General features: G+C 32.2%; 1 protein-coding gene across 2 annotated transcripts in view; it reads left to right on the top strand.

Annotated features, from left to right (window-relative positions):
- LOC106716227 (complexin) overlaps positions 1–17,307 on the top strand; it is a 145,844-nt gene that overhangs the window by 34,203 nt on the left and 94,334 nt on the right. Inside the window, exon 1 of one of the 2 annotated variants that reach the window (XM_014509706.2) lies at positions 9,585–9,685. The exons of the other annotated variant lie outside the window; for it this stretch is intronic. The gene's annotated coding sequence lies outside the window, so the exon portion shown is untranslated. Of the gene's footprint in view, positions 1–9,584; positions 9,686–17,307 lie in introns of those variants that run through there. 2 annotated transcript variants of the gene reach the window in all.

Here is a 17,307-nt window from a genome sequence, read left to right on the forward strand (position 1 = left end):
ATACTCACATCAAGTCTACATAACATATTGGTCAGAGATTATGACCATTCGACGCAGCATTGACGTTTAACGGCATTATGTTTTTATATCCTTGATATATCTTGATCTTTTATATTGACTTTTATACTTTATTTATGTTATCTTAATTAGTAAAAATAATTGTTCAATTATTAATTCTGCTGCAATTAAAATAAAAACCCTCCACATTCCCGACTTCATTCCGTGTTCAGCAAACATTACACAACAAACGGCTCTATGTGAAGTGCTTTCGACTGAAAGTAAAATTTATTTATATTTAAATAAGGTAGCATTTTGAATGGGCTATGCAGGAAATTAAAATTTATTTATTGATTAATATGATATTATAAAAAATTAATATAAAAAAGCGAATGTTGGCTTCAATATAAAGGAATACGAGCTTAACTGCGATACTAAGAGATTTTAAGCGGACTACATTAAGGGTCTCTTTTAGCGCTCAATTAAGGACTGAGTGAGCAGTAAAAAACAATAATTAATTCGCATTATTACGTTGTCTGTACATATAGCAGGTCCACTTAGATACATGTGAGAAAATACCACAGTGAGGCAATAAGTCACTCTATTGCCCTAATGTGTCATCGTTAAACAAATCTGACTGTTCACAGTAGAGCTATAGATTAAGTTAAAATATACTCGGCGGAGATCTATGTAATCCAACCTTAATATACTGCGCGTAGTAACACCGCGAATAAAGGCCAATCTTTTAAATGACTTTTACATAACAATGAGCTTATGTATGTTTAATGCCTAAAAAGTTTTCACTGTTTTCATAAATTATGTTCAAACAGAAACATTTAATATACTTGTAATTTAAATTATAATAAATGTAATCCTGGGCTTTGACCTTCTTCTTTTCTTCCTAATTTAGAGTAATTTAGAAGCCAACGAACCCTACAGCCCTATTGCCATTTGTTTTACAAAAAATGTGGCTAGCTCTCTACCACATTAAGTTATTATAAAATGATCAGCTGAAAAGCGTTACTGCTAATTCCATCTTTCAAATTATAAATCTGTTTTACCAATTCATGAATTAAAAGTATTAAACGTCTGTAATTTTTGAGGGGGTTAAGAAAGAACAAGAAAATGTCAATCAGCGTCTCTATTTTTGTAATTAAATTGCGTCGGTAAATTTAAATCGGGTTAAAAAAAGTATAAGATCGTTGGAAAAAGAAATATTTTAATTCCCTAAAATAATAACTTTTAACATATTTCTAGACGTAGTATCTTTAAAAGTAAATGTCTTTATACGGTTAAAGTGAGAGTATATCCCAGCAGCAGTGTAATCCCAGCGGATAATGCGAGTAAACCTTAATCCCACTCAGTTCAATCCACGCGCCATAATCTTTATTTAGCGGCGCGTGTCTGTGGCTCGTGTTTATGCTAATGTATCATAAATATTCCAATCTCACTTTGAAAGCTTTTCTTTTTTCAGATAAAAGTATAATCTGTAAAAATGGTTTTGTTTTATTATCGAAAAAATTATCCAAATTGTTTTATTTTATTACATTCTATTCAGTCCATTTGGCACTTTTGAAATTCGTCTGTGTCTACAGATAGGGAAGTTTATTTCCTACCCAGTAGACAGTTGACGCTCCCAATGTAACAGGGTCGAAGGATTGCTAAAACAAAATACATGTATGTTATGTAATAGCTTTTATTTGTTTAGTGAGAAGCTAATTTAAATATTTAACTGTTCATTTATTTTCTGACAGAATAACGGTATTAATATCACCTTGAACAATAATAAAAAACAATAAAGGTATCAAAATAAATTATTAGAAAGGAAACAACAGCTCGAAATAGCGCACTCGCAATCTGAGCGCATAAATAATATAAATGTCTCGGCTTTGTATAGAAACAGATTCGATAAATAAACGCGTGCCGACGCAGTTTTTAATTATGCAAATCTTTGCCTCTGAAGTTTTTGTGCCGGGTCCGTGTTAAGTATTCCTTGTGTCTACATATTTGAACGAGGGAGAGTTTTATGATAATACTGTTTTCGACGCAACGCATTATACAATACGTCCGATGTATAAATGGTCTGTTTTGTACAATATTTAAGGAGTATTTATGTTCTGTAATAACTTGTTAAAATACTTTTGTAGTTTTTTATTTTATATAAGAGAAGGGGACAAACGAGCAGCGGGAACACCAAGGTGTTCATCGACGCCTATGGACATCAGCAACACCAGAGGAATCGCAGATGCGTTGCCAGCCTTTAAGATGGTGATATGCTCGCTTCTTGAAGTACCCTAAGTCGTAGCGGTTTGGAAATACCGCCGAGGAGAGAACATTCCACAACGCGGCAGTACACGGTAGAAAGCTACGCGAAAACCGTACGGTTGTGGATTGCCAGCCATCGAGATGGAAAGTAATATTTATAATAGAAGATAGTATTTATAATACTTGATATAATTGAATAACTAAATTCAATTATTTAATATTTGATATTATTAATGCATGAGCACATGAGAAAATTTAATCGCAAAATATCATGTCTTATTTAAATAGTTATTTCTTTGTGGACTTGTTATACGTGAGGATATTTGAGTAAAGAAGTTGACAACTCACACGCTGTGTGACAGTAATTAGCAAAAGTTGTACAGGCACTGTCAAAGCAAGGAGTAAAGACTGCCGTAAAAGTTGTCACAGTACGGTCGCGCCCTCACTTAAACTTTGTTCCAATTTCACTTCAAATAAGTCTGTAATTCTTTACAATTGTGAGGCGTGAATAATCTCACAAAATGCTTCGTGTACACATTTAACCGCATTATACTTTGTTCTACCATCTTAGCTACAATGACAACAGATGTTTAAATGATTTCGTTATGTAAATTTACAATTTTCTGTTCGAAATTATACATAGAGATATTAGTAAAAGTTGTGTTTCCCTTTACTTGTGTTTTTTCCGGTATGTGTCACAGCTAAGCCTGTCAGAAATTTATTTTCATTTCTCCTTTAGTTTAGTTTATTTTTTTTAACATAAATATAAAAATTGTGTTTTATTGCGTTTAATTTATAAGTATCTCTCAGAGACGTACGTTACATAATATATACAAGCTTTTTACTTTTACAAGCGCACATATACATAGTTGTAACATGAAATCGTTTTATTGCGGCCGCTAAGGTTTTATTTGTGGCGCTACGTACGGGAGCTACAAACAGACGATTAAGTTCGCGTATTATCGTATATATGTATATAAAAGTAAATGTTTCTTTAGCAAATGACACGGAGTTTATTTTGTATAATGTATGAACATATTACGAACGGGACTAAAAGGTTTTATTCGTTGTAACATTTGAGGGGTAACTGTAAAAGTTATTGTCTACCTACTCGTACGAAATAAAAATATATTGTTTGCAAGAAATTTTTATGAAGTTTTGTTTAACAATTGAAAAGAAATTATAACTACTGTCTCATGAACGAAAATTTTTTTTTTTAAATCACAAACATTTTTAAACTTCTGTTTTCAAGTTATTTTGTATATTATGGTTTTGAAACTAAATAAAGTTAACAAGAAATGACACCTATTTTTTTGTATTCAATAGTGTTTTTTTTTATAAATGTCAGTTTGGATAATGTTGCTGTCAACTGTGACCCGCATCAAATTTTATAAAGTTTTTGTATTTCATTCACAATCCAATTCTTACATCGATCTGTCGACATTGACTTATAATTGTAACATGTTGAAATGTGTTTTGTAAATTTTTCATTGCCAAAAGACTTTTACAAAGCTTTGTTATCATTGTTCTTTCAAAGAGAATGACAAATGACAGTATGTTTTTGTTCAGATGTTTCTTGAACTCAATGTTGCTGTAAGATTTTTACGCATGTGTGTGGATATAAGACAATTAAGTTTGTACTTTAATTACATGTGAAATTTTGAAGTTCCTTCTGTTATTTTCTGAATTAATTTGTAAAGTTCAAGTAGACTTTATACTTGAAGTTTTAGTTCTGGAGCGACTTGTTACTAAACACTTAGTAACTAATTTTGCAGCGTACGTTAACACCTTCGTTTTCGATTAATACAGAAGTTGTTTTTAATAGATAAATAGTTATCAAAATATAATTATTTTACGTTTGAGCTAGTGTCATCCGATTTCTTAAATTCTGTTTATTATAATTATAAATCAATCAAATCTAATACTTACACAAACATCCATCCATCTAAACATTCGCATTTATAATACGAGTATTAGTAAAATAAACAAATAAATACTTACTATTTAGTTTCATTGTGTATTAAAACTTAAATTCACTCAGTAGATTCGCGCAGTGTCAAGTGGCAAACATTTGACAATTTCAAAGTTAATTTAGGTGACACAGTTTCCGGTAGAGGGCAGTATAATTATGCGACTGCAACTGGCGCCCATCTCATTTCCTCATTTCCTCTCTCGTAGCGCGACCTACACTGTAGCACTACGAGGGCTACGGCCGCTACGATAACACTGAAATTAAATTGACTATCCAATTCCTATGTATTCCTAGTATTCCTATGTGTTAAAGAGACACATTTAGCATTTTTTTCAATCGTTTTAAAATAATACTCCGAGTTATGCAATTAAATTTTGTAGCCGTAATTGAGTTACTCATTTAAAAAATGTATACAAATATAGACATCTACATCTACGTAATATGTATAAATATATTAGATACTCTTTCATGCCAAATTTTATTTCTCTGGAAATTTAAGAAAGACGTAACAAGGAACAAGACAGCAAATTTCGTAGCAGCGGATAAAACGACAAGCTTCATAAAAACTGAAACAACACAAAATTGTGTCCAGAAATAAAACCTTGTCGTAACAATTATGAAAAAACGTGTTCTTATTTTATATTCAGTGGGCGAGGCTCGTTTTCAAGTTATTTACTTGTTTCTTACTTTGTTTTCAAAGTGAAAATGACATTGACATGACAGAACACGGTGTAACTGAAATCTTTACAAATTGAAAATTAATTTGATTTTGTACAAAGTTTATAGCAAAACGCCTCCGTAAGTTGTAAACTTTACTATTTGCCAGAAATTTTCTTGAATTTGAAATACTTACTATTATATTACAATACGTAATGCTCTTAATACAGTGTTATTTGAATAACGTAAGTTTCTAAGTCCAAAACCTCCATTAAAAACATATTGCTGTCTTTGTGTTGTTAAAGATAATAACAGGTATGACAATTTGTTTTAAACGGATATTTTGGTCTCAGAAACCCACGGTCAATGAATCATTTTAAAAAATACGTTTGAAAAAGAAATTATAAATATGAAGTTACTAAAGAAACTTAACAAACCTACTTACAAAGTTACCCATTAAAGTTACACAAACACACAACGCAGCAATATTTTAACCTCCATTGCAATGTAGCTTCAGCTTATTGTAGTTAACAATACTCGGAATGGAAAACAAAAGCGAGTTATTTTAGATATTTCATAGAAACGTATTCATTAAAGTTTCGAGGCGAGTTTGCAACATACACTGAACTATCTGCAACACTAAAGAGGTAATCTATTGTTACACGTCGAGTTCGTCGGACGCTGGTACAAGGTTCCACTCTTAATAGTATCAGTTACTCAGATTCACATTACAGTTTCAGTTTATTGGTCGATTCGTTTAGATTAATACACCCTTACTTTAAGTCTATTATTACGTGTCCATACTGTTTGTATTTAAAACCAACAAGTTAATAATAAGTAACAAATTTGTCAAGTATTATAAACTAAATTTAGCTCTATATTATCAAAAGACGGTTTTAATATTTTTACGAGTTTTTATAAATCTTTACCTTATAATCATACGAACATTAATTTTATTTCGCGTTTTTGTTTAAATAGGAAGAAAAAAGTAACCTAAAAAACTTTCTATGACGCAATCAATTACGTGGTAGAACGGGATCTACACCCATAATTGTGCTAGCTCTCTGCTATAAAAAACAATTCGTTAACTTGAACGAGGCATTTACCCTAATGTTATATCCCTTACGTTCACTTCACATTACACTTTGTCCACTTAAAATGTATATAAGAAGGTTTTAATATTTAAAAATGCAAATATTCTGTATCAGCATATGGCCGCCGCTGTGCGAACTTTTTCAACCTAAATGTGCAAAATCTCCGCTCGCCGGATCCCACCTAACGCAATTAATGTCCAAACTTGTAAATTTTACGTTCTAGAGGGAATGTTTATTGTAACATTTTAAGTTTTTTTTTAAATAAATATATCTAGCAATACTAGTTTATCTTTTAAACTAGTATAGCTACGAATTATTCGATTATCTAATAATGATTTTTTGTTAAATTGTCTAAAAATATTGGATATGTTTAATATTAAAGTCAACATTGTCTTTTTGCCTTAATAAAACAGAGATTATTAATATTATATGCCTTATAAGATTATGACGTAAGTCGAGACAAGTGACTATATCAATATATGACTTGACAGGACGTGATCAATACAAACAGAGCTCCGACGTCGACCGGCCGGCGCCTCGCCGCTGAGACACAACGACCTTATTGCTCACTACTCAACCTTGTCTTCACACGCCTACACAAGTATCAAGAATATTACATCTACATATGTAGGATAGCCGAAGGTTTAACAAATTTTTGGTGTTCGCATGGCGCTTATTCAATCTACTGGTTTTACATCGATGACAGAGAAAGAGATTCGGATGAGAATGGTGAGAAAGTTACACGACGACATCTTGTGTCTTTCACACTACTTTAGTCGTCGTAAGTTTAGTCGTCGTTCGTAGACAGCCTTTTAATAAATCCGCATCAAGTACTAAGTATGTTACATATTTGTCATTGTCACACACACATATCATATATCTATACATATTAATAAAATTGGAGTGTCTTTATGTAAAATAGAGAAAAAAGTCACATTTCGTAAACATGATGTATTACTTTGTTGATAACGAAAAACCAATTTCTTAAATTTTGTGTGTCTGTCTGTATGTCTCCGCAGGGTCGCATTTGTTCCGGGTAATCTTCGGTACGGCTGAACTGAATTTGACGGGAAGATAGCTGATGCCGGTGGGCATATTTAAAATGGCTTTTTTTCTTGCGCTGACGAGGGCGTCCGATACCTCTACTTGTTAATATGTTTACCTTTTAAAATCGCTAGACAGATCTAAATTTCCAATTGACAGTAATTGGAAAATATATTTGTTTTTAATCCGCATCTAAATCAAATAAACAGTTAAAGTATTCGATCAGATATACATATCTTATAATCCCAAATGATATGTCAAAAACCTAACCTCAATTCCTATTGGTTCATTACAAAGGAGTTAAATTACGCTGTGTCCTTTATTAATCCCTTCACGGGTCTGGAATTATCTCCAATCCTTTGCCTAATTTCGCAGCAATTTCCGAATTTATGACGCCTCGGGACAGATAAGGAGCCGTGAAAAGGTTTTGAACGTCTTCCTTACGACGTCTTTTAAGAGATTTTTAACAAGAATGAATTTTAAAACATTACTCTTGAAGTGAAAAACAAAAGTCTCTTGTCGGTAATATTTTTTTTGTATTTTATTATGATGTAACTTACTTCTCTCCTAATGTTTTAACTCATAAAAATATTGTGAAAACGCGTTAAAAAAGTGCGCTCTATTATAAAAACAATTTCAAACATACAAACGACATCAAAAACGTTGTAAAAGCTATAAATGTTTAAAAATTAACAAAGTCAAATTCTGTTTGAATAAGAATTAAAAATTCTGTTAATTCATACGAAATAAATGCAAAATTCTCGATGAAAGCTTGTCAAATATTTTTACGGAGCCTTCCGCGATACAAAATTTAAATGAATTAACGTCCCGAGCCCGGACCCTACTCACCGCGTCATGTCGTCGTGTCAGAAGTTATTTGGACCCTTCCCCGCTCTGATGTTAACTGACACTTTAACATACACCCATTTGTATGACATAGAGAAGATGTTAAATTTACTAACAACATTACTATAACTAGTAGACGCCTGCGATTTTGTCCGTATGAATTTCTAAAACTATCATTTTTTCCATCGTGACTTAAACATCAAATTACGATGTAAAAATGATTACATCACCGTCATAATTTTAGAACAAGTATAACTCCAAGGTTTAGTAACAAAAGTATATAAATATCTTGAAGAAATAAAAAAAAATATTAAGATATATTGAAAATCTGAATGTAATTTCATTTTAATAAAATTTGTAACATTACTAGCAGGCACAGAATTAGAAAAAAAAATCAGTAGACTATGTGTTTTTTCGTATTTATAATAATGGTAAGACTGTTACGGCACTGTGAACGTACAATGACACACACAAGCAAAGTGAGGATGTGACTGTGTGAGTAATGAGAGAGTTGAGGTTAGCGGTCGCCGTCGCTGTCGGTGTTAACTGGGTCATACGCTTCACTGGACCATAATATCTAGTGTTTTATACCGTAAATTATAAAAAATAAATCTATTTAAGTTTCTACGAGAAATAAAGCTAAAATATTTGGTAAAGTTTATAAAATATGGCAAGAGCAGTAATATTTTAGAAATTTTGTTTTATTACGGTGGTTTTTAATTTGTAAAAAATAATCCATAGTAGTGAGCTTACGTGTTGCCGCAGCACTTGAGAGCAAGCATATGCTCAAACTGGTAGCTCGTAAGCTGAGTCCAATGGGGTACTGGTGCGTTCCGCCGGAGATTTCTTTCGTAAAACTTTAAGATAAATGAATATATAAAAAGAAAGAAAATATTGCTAACTTTAGAAAGATTCCAAAAGCAATTTGCTGTAAACGACACACAACGATCGCGAAAAGACGATTGCAAAAATAAAACTAATTCCCGAAACGATGTAGAAACGATTGCAATCGGGATTAGACAGTTCCATCCTCGTTCGCCATTTTCTAAATCGATTCTTGGCAAATGGCGATCGAGCCAATTGAATTCGGCAAACATTTGCCTCAATCACTAAAAGCTATGTTAAATTGTTATTTCGTATAAATAAAATATTTTCTGCATTTTACATTGCGTTGAAATGTTTATCAAAGCCGAGCAACGCAGCGCGATTACTTGTATGAATTTGTAATTTCAGGGAACCAGATAATTACAAAAAATTATGTAATTCTAGTCTGCTTCCAACCCACTCTTCTAATAGAGAAGGAACTGAAATGAGTAGTGAATTTGGTGGCAGGGGGAATAGAATGAAAGGATACTTTTTGTACATCCTGTCTTCTTCTTTTTGTTTACCTTAATCTTTCACACCTTTTTCTTAAACCGTAATCTTCTAGCTTTATATAGAGTCTATGATCATATTGCTATTTCAGGTTTCATATGTACAGTGGCAAACAAATTCTTTATACATCAACAAAAAATTATACTCTTATTTCATTTTAAGACAAAAATCATGAAATAGTTTTTCGCAAGGTCAATGTCACTTGTCTTGAAGTCTTGAAGTAACTTTGACGTTACTTCACGTAGAGCGCTATCCCGCTCGCACACGGTTGAACGATATCTGATGACGTCACGACACGTCAACGTCAACTGAGTGTTGAGTCAGTAAGCGCGCGGAGTGCGAGAGAGATACACGTAATTTGTTTGTTTTTCGCGAATTTATTTTATCTTTGTGTTATCTACTGACTGTTGATGTGATTACAATACACCTGTTTACGGTACGTTGCTTTAGTCTGATGTTTTGATGTTTAATTATAATGCGTTTTACGTATAAATTGATATTACATTGTTCTTTAACATTACATGATTATAACACTAATGATATGATTCGTCAGTAATACGATAGTAATGTACTGCACTTATTTTTGTTTGCGATCAACAAGAAGTACATTTACGTAAAATAATATTGACTTTATGTATTCAATTGATGTGATATATAAATATAATATCGCTATGTGACGTTAAAAAATGTATTTATATATAACCAGAGTAAATAAAAACACTGACGAAAACTTTGAAGCATTTTTTATAGTTATCAAGAAATAATAACTTTGAACTTAATAATTCAAAGTACAGTACGTATAGTGTAGTACTTTTTTGTTAATAAATTACAACTATTTTATCTAATAACAAAACATGGTTACCTTTAGTGTTTTAATTTAATGTCAACCTATTAAATAATAATATGTACATATATGGGGAACTCCAATTAGATTGTACAAACATAATTGTGGTTACAAACAATGTTTTTATTACGTAAACATTCAATTATTAATGTTTTAAATACTATCTAATATCTGTCGATGAAAGTTTTATTGTTATACTTGTATATTATTATGTCATTAAAATGTCCTTGTAAACAACTTTCTTATTACATTTCATTTTGAATCAACGACCTTCAACGAAGATTAAAAATAATTGTTAGTCACGATTCCGTGTTTTTATGGAACGTTTTTCTATACTTTGAGTTATTCTATCAATAGATGGCATTGAAATTAACCAATGTTATTATTAATCGAGACGTCTGTACAAAATATAGTTATCTCACCTGTTTTAAAGAATATGAGAGAGAGAGAGAGAGAAAGATGGCAATCTGTTGTACCTACGGTTTTAGACGTGCCAACCAAGGAGGTTCTAACAAGCGTTAGAAAGTTTATGAAATAATTACATGATTGATATTCATATAAATCAAGCAATCTTACTAACATTATAAATGCTAATGTTTAGATGGATGGATTGATGTTTGTTTGAAGGTATCTCCAAAACGACTTAACGGATCTCGATGAAATTTGGCATAATCTGGAAGAACACATAGGCTACTTTTTTTATTTCTCACGGACGTCGTCGCGGGCGACAACTTGTATTTTATAAATGCAATAAATGTAATACCTACGCTTTTTGAATGAGCACTTTGACCTTGTCTGTATATAATAACAATAATTAGGACTTGAACTTAGCCAATTTACGATCGCATATCTCCTATTTGATTACACATCTGTGTAGGTCCTTATCACATGTTATCTATTAGTGATAGCTCAGTGAATCATAGCGTAATGTACTCCTTGTAAATCATAGCCTCGACTGACACACAGACAATATATTACACTAGTATAGATTTATAGTTCTTATACCCTATTTTTTTAAATAAAAATATTTTTCCCCCTATGGGCAGGGCACTGGTGTCCAAACTAGGGTAATAACTTTTGTGATGGATCACTAGGCTCCCACAGACCAAAAAATATACAAAGAAAAACAAAATATTACAATAGACCTATTATAATTAAATTTTGAGTTTACGAATTCCAATCAATTCATATAATAATTTCGGAAAATCTTAGTTTATTTTGCATTTCGTTATCTTGAATTTATCAAATGGATCAGCTTGTAGTGGAGTAACAAATTAAAAAATAAACCTGAATAAACTATGCCTCTGAAAGGTTTGGAATAGTTCAGAATTGAGATAAGATTAGACGTAATAAAAACAAGATATTGACATGTGGTACACGAGGAAATTTAGTAAATTCAGTCTTTTATTTAAGATGCTGTTTGTTATTTTTAATAATTCAAAAACTCTATGTCTTAAAGTACTGTCATAAGTAACTTGTTTATCAGAAACTTAGTCGCTTAAATCGATCCTGTGCTCTGCAGTTAACTGGCGCGCCGCCAATCGCTACGTCAATATGGACTCTTATCGTACAGTCTCTAGAGGCTTGGTGATTATGAATTTTTATCTCAAAACTTAATAAGTTACTTTCAAGACAACTTGATGCCTCTTTCGCTTCTTTGAATTAAATTAAACTTATAAGAATGTAATATGACAGAAGTATGCTTTACCATTACATATAACATTTCTTTTTATAAACAGACTAGCTGTCGCTCGCGACTCCGTCCGCACGGAATTAAAAAGAAAATTAATTAGAAGCCTATGTGTTCTTCCACACTATGTTCTATATTTTTGACAAATTTCATCAAATCCGTTGAACCGTTGTGGAGATACCAAACATTCATCCATCCATCTAAACATTCGCATTTATAATATTAGTAACTACCTTGGGCTTCCTTTTTTATTTGAGTTATGTGCTATAATTTATTTTAATTTGCATTAAATTAATTAAACAGCAGATGATAGCATTTATATTCTTATGCGTGAATAAATCCTTCCGTTCAAAAAAGGTTGTCTCGAAAAGTTTAAAAAAGGTTAATTTCAAGAGAGAAATATTACAAAATAAAACGTTTCACAGACGGGGAATATAAATGTCTGCTGCATCTTAGTTTCAATTGCTGTAATATGCTTTTAATAGCTCATTTTACGATTTATGCCGCAACTTTGTTGCTAGGAGACTTTTATGTAGTTCACACTAGAAACAGTAAGACGTGAACTGTTTTCAGAAAATTATTGGTACAGCCCTGCCGATTTTTTTCCCTAGATGATAGCTATCAATGAAAAAAAGTTATTAGTTAAAATTATTAGTTAGTAAAGTCGATTGATTACTAAAGGAGGCCGGTAGTATGTTTTACAATTATTATTTTAAATTTTTTGATCTTAATTATTATTATATTTTTAATTATTTTTTTTAGAATTCTACACTAAGAGACCGTTTAAAAAACCAACAAACATCTCTAAGTATAACAATGAATCCATAACTATGTAATAGGATTTTACTTGAGACAACAACAAAACGTATTTAATTTTCATATAAGTAACTAACTCCTTTTTATTAAAGTTTTGTTATTCGGGACTGTTTAACTATGTACGAGTAGTATAAACTGTAAAACTATTTCATACACTATTTATGAGTAACAAAGTATTAGTAAGTAGAGTGCTCCGTAGTACCTGGCAAGCCGCCAACCTCGTCATCTCTCCACCACGTACGCCAGTTAACTATCTATAACTTACGACTACTTCAAATATAACTTAAAGTTGATATACTTTCAAATGTGTACAGTCAAGGACGTTTATTTCTTACCCAGTGAAATGTCAGTTGAAATTGTTAATGATAATGTATACCATGGAATTGAATAAGTTTCTTTATAAAGTTGAGAATATATTTTTTATAAAAAATACTTGGAATACAACAGGTTTTTTTTTCATAATTTTAATTTTTTACTAATTAAGTGAGTGCTAAAATTTAAAATATGTTTAAATATTACAGAAAAAGCTACTGAATTCAATCTTAATTAATACAATTTCTAGATTACTTGATTGCGCTGACAAAGTCTACCTAACTAGAGAGAAATACCGACAAAGGTTAGGTCAGAAGGAAAATAAATTACGTAAATAGAGATTTTCCATCTCTTAAATTCCCGACAGCAATCTTAAAATGAATTTTTCTTTTCCATTGTTGCGTTCTCTTTAGTTAAATTCCAGTAAGAATGGAAGTCACTCAATTGTTTTGAACCGGAGTCGCGCTCGCTCACAATTCAGACAATACTGACGGCTGACCAGCATAACAAGGACTCCTGTTAAGTTATAATTGTACATTTATTAAAGAGTTTTTAAATATCCATACATTATTATTAAAGCCTATACAATTAAATAAACTACTTAGGACTGAGTATCGTACATCAAAGTTTTATAAGATTTATAATTAAGTATGTTGCTATTACAAGTTATCGACCTCATTGCATTGTGACTGCCAAGTAATACACCACCGAGTGGGTCGGAAATAAACGTCCTCGACTGTACAACGTAATGAATCACAAGTAAATCCATGATAGTGTTTATGGGTATGTATACTTATATGGTTCCGTTATCGATATCCTATATAACTGTTGTTATCACACAACATATTTACGATTAGCGCGTTATTTATGTTTTTGTGTTACTTGATTTTATAACGCTAGTTGATATTAAATCCCTCTCATTATCTATGAAAAAAACACGGACAACAATACGTTTCTATACAAGTATTTAAGCAGTGGAAACTCACAGTTATGAAACACTTGGCAAAACTACATTCCGGTTTTCTATAACGACGAATCAACCCTACTGTATCGAACACACCTGCATCTGTGGTAAACAAAAGACCAAATTAAAAAGGCAGGGTTGCTTTGTTCCATCGTATTTTATATTGTAATTTTATCCTATCTTTACTTTATTTTATCTACGACATTCTTATCTATAGTCAATGATAGTATCGTCATAGAGACGTCAATCTAGATTTGAAATCGTCAGCTGCATTTCTTGGAGCGCTGCCAACGCTTCGGCTACGGCGAGCGAGCGCCCGCACTACAGCTGAACTGGTCTAAGTTGAGGTAGAGATCGAAGCTGGTATAGTTTCTGTTTGTTTGCTATCGAGAAACTTTACTTGAAATCCGGCGATATTTAACTTTGATAAAGTTTTATCCGTTCATCTGCTATCTGCTTTAGTTGCAGTTGCAAAATAATAGTTTCAACACTTATTAACTAAACAATATTATAATATTAAGAATATATGTTGAAGTAAACTGACCACAGATCGTCGGTGGCTCAGGAGCACTTGACTTGAAATGTGTAGATCCTGGGTTCGATTTACATATATCCGACGTTCTTTCTGTGAAGGAAAACATCGTGATGCAACGTGATGACATCTGAGAAGAAATTCAAAAATGTGTGTGAAATCAACCGACTCGCACTGGGCCAGTGTGGTTGACTATGGCCTAGTCATCACTGATTTAGTATAGGCTCCGAGCTCCTCTGTGGGGACGTACAGAGAGCTTATGATGAAACTGACCACATACTGTAGAACTTTGAGTGCGGATTTTAGCTATTTAATTAAATTTGTTTACCACCTGTAGCAAATATGAGACTGGCAATTTTATATTTACTGCTCGAAATAATATCAAGTAAAGTCAGTATTACGTAATGTATTTTTAATGTGAACTCCCTGCGCCGAGTTTCGCCCGTGAAAAACATTTGGCAAAAACATGTTTACGATTTCAACATATTTTATGACTACCATTTTACGTCTTCACTTATACGTGTAACAAACGAAATGGCGAAAGAAATCAGATGATTGAAAAGAAATGTAACTGTAATAATATAAATCGTAGTAATTCTTGTGATTTAATAAATATGGAAAATTATCTTTCACATGGACGATGTCGCGAACCCTGGCTCGTGAAAACTACGACCTTTTCAACTTTTTGCAATGTAATATCTTAGAAACGGTAGATCGTTAAAAAAGTAAATAGAGGTTTTTTTAAAGGTTATTTTATTACGTGATTTTTCAAATACAGGATCGATGAGGACTTTTCAGGGTTCACATGTAATGATGTTACGAACAATCCTACCACTTGTCAACTCTATGCGAATTATTATAGTTCTACCCCTTGTATTCGATTAATTCGCTCTAATTCTTGATAACATATGAACTGTTTAAATGAAATCGTAATAATAAGATTTTTTTACTGTACTTCGTTAAAAAACTTTTATTATTGATTAACTGTGACCTTTTTATGTCTATATTGAAAAAATCGTAAGCTGAGTAAACAGAACTCATATATGTAATAATAGCTGTAATAAAAATAAATTGTCCAAGTTATTTATCTTCATTATTACACGACCTAATTCAACAAACAGAACATCGTATCCGTTTCATATGTCAACAAGACACAATTAATTTCTATTAACATAAGTTCTTATTTTATCAAGTAAACAAAAATAAATAGACAAGATGTTTTCCTCTATTTTTTGCTGTCCGTATGTAGTGTTTGTGTAAAAATGCAACGAACTATGCTGTGTAGCGTCAGTATAAGAGGCAATAAGCGGTTCATTCGAGCTGCGGCGATACATTGCTGTTTCCTTTACGACTTTGTCCGGGAGTGTTACATCGTTTGCCACCTTTATACATGAAAATACTTTCATAAAATAAGATAGTGAAAATTAAAGAGATAGTAGAGAAGATGCTAAAACTTTAAACTTATAAAAATCATATTCAAATAGAGCGGAAATTCGAAACCTTACAATGTGTACATCTTTACGTAATCATTAGTAGAGTCAACAATAGTTGTACCATTTTCTTGGTGTCGGGTTGGGGGGGGGGATTTTCAAAAGATGCCTTCAGGGGGGTAGATTGGGTTATGTGGGATACTAAAACCCTCTCGGTAGCTCAACTCAAGTATCATAGAAGAAGGTTCTGAGATCTCCAATGAACGCACCGGAACCCTCAGCAAACAATAGTTTTACCTAGGGGTAAAAAATTGTGGTATACAGTTTGATCTGTGTTTTTAAGTCTATTGATGCATATGTTTAATGTATTTTTTTCATAAAAAAAGGAAACCAAAAACACAATAACGAAGGAAATGTTTACGTCACTGTAACGTAAAGATTACAATAACCAGGGACATTTGGCGCTAATGTAAACGGTACAGGAAGATATCATTTTGTTGTAGTCATTAATGTCAAGTTATATAAGTTGCCTCATGGTCGGGGGTGTGCGGGGTTCTGGCAATCGACGTGGCCTCAGATTGGTTGGCACTACGCCAATGCCAGCCATTTATGTGGGCTTACTGAAACGATAAGTGACTACGAGGTTTTTGCTGCGTCTTTGAGTTTCTTTACTTTGTTTTAACGCTTAGTTTTATCTTATACTAGCTGTCGCCCGCGACACTGTCTGCGCGGAAAAAAAAATCATAAAAAGCTTATGTTTTCTTCCAGACTATGATCAACATCCACGCCAAATTTCATTGAGATCCGTTGAGCCGTTTCACACATACCCTAAAACAAACATCCATCCATCCATTCATTCATATAAACTTTCGCATTTATAATATTAGTAAGATTTATGAATCAAAATTGCTTTTGGTATAATTTATCAATGCGCCAATCTCCCTCCCTACATTAAAAACTTCCTATGTTTTTTCTTTTACCATAATTTGGAAACACTCAAATATAAAGTGTGCCAGGATTGTAAAAAATAGAATTTTAAATTCACACATTTTCCCAGAGGCAAACAAATTACGTTCTTTTTTTTGTCGAAATACATAATTGCTTGTCGTGACTAATATAAAAATATATATTGTCCGAGTGTTCACGAATATTACAATGTTTAAATGACGAATGTGGCCACTCAATTAACTTAATCGCTTTGTTGCGATACGTTTTAATTCCCGGCTTCGTAGTGTTACACAAAAGGGTAGAGCAGTAGAAACTACGGTACACTAATGCTCTGCCTCACTGTTCCACTTTTGTGCCATTCTAAATATCACGAGTATGTAAATTTTAAACACCCTTTTATACATTTAAAGCCAAGGAAAATACATAAATTGTAATACTGTTGGTTTAGGAAACATTTGAATTATATTTTATTAATAAATACGTAAAATCAAAATCGTAAAAGTGTTTATATTTATTTAATAA

This window comes from Papilio machaon, chromosome 24 (assembly GCF_912999745.1).
Source record: "Papilio machaon chromosome 24, ilPapMach1.1, whole genome shotgun sequence".
Lineage (NCBI taxonomy): Eukaryota > Metazoa > Arthropoda > Insecta > Lepidoptera > Papilionidae > Papilio > Papilio machaon.